This window comes from Chrysochloris asiatica, unplaced genomic scaffold (genome assembly GCF_000296735.1).
Source record: "Chrysochloris asiatica unplaced genomic scaffold, ChrAsi1.0 scaffold00005, whole genome shotgun sequence".
NCBI lineage: Eukaryota > Metazoa > Chordata > Mammalia > Afrosoricida > Chrysochloridae > Chrysochloris > Chrysochloris asiatica.
In genome coordinates, this window is record NW_006408523.1 from 37,205,990 (window position 1) to 37,207,195 (window position 1,206).

Consider the following 1,206-nt stretch of genomic DNA (forward strand, 5'->3'; position numbering starts at 1 on the left):
TACCACTCCATCTCATTAGGATTTGGCCACTTTACCTATCATGATATCCTTCTCTAGGGACTGGTCCCTCCAGATAACATGTCTGAAGCATAAAAGATGAAGTCTCACCATCCTGGCTTCTACATAACATTCTGCCTGTACTTATTCCAACATAGATTTGTTTGTTCTTCTGTTAGTCCATGATAATTTTAATATTCTTCTCTGACAGTATAATTCAAATAAATCCATTCTTTTAAGGTCTGCCTTATTCACTTTCACATGAATATGAGATTATGGAAAATACCACGACTTGGGTCAGGCACATCTTAGTCCTCAAACTGACATCTTTGCTCTTGAACAAATTTAAGAGGGCTTGTGCAGTATACTTGCTTAAATTCTTGACTGCTGTTTCCATGAGTATTGATACTGCATCCAAGCAAAATGAAGTCTTTGACAATTTCAGTATTTTCTCCATTTATCATGATGCTATTTGTAGCTCCAGTTGTGAGGCTTTTTGTGTGTTCTTTAGATAATCTCTAAATTCAGGTGAGATATGTTTAGCATCATATTTTGACTCTCATGGACTTCTGTTAATTTTCTTCAGCTTCAGTCTGAACTTGCATGTGTGTAATTGATGATCTATTCCATAATATCACACTGGCCTGGTTTTGGCTGATGATATGGAGCTTTTTCACAGTCTCTTTCAACAGATGTAATCAATTTGATTTCTGTGTATTTGATCAGGTGAGGTCCATGAGTACAATACTTTTTGTTTTTTTCAAACAAGATGTTTGCAATGAATAAGTCATTGATTTTGCAAAATTGTATCATAAAATATCCAGCATTGTTTCAATCACCAAGGGCATACTTTCCAATGACTGATCCTTGTTTCCAACCTTTGCATTCCAATCATCAGTAATTATCAATACACCTTGATTGCACTGTAATTTATTTTAGACTGAAGTAGTTGATAGAATTCAATTTCATCATTACTGACTTTAGTGTTTGGTGAGTAAAGTTGAACAATAGGGGTAGTGACTAGTTTTCCTTGTAGATGTAAGGATATTAGGTCATCACAGACAGCATTATACTTCAAGATAAATTGTGAAATGTTCTTTTGTATGATGAATGTGATGCCATTACTTTTTAATTTGTCAGTCTTGGCATAGTAAACCATGTTGTTGTTGTCAGGTGCCATCGAGTCGGAACCGACTCATAGCAACCCCA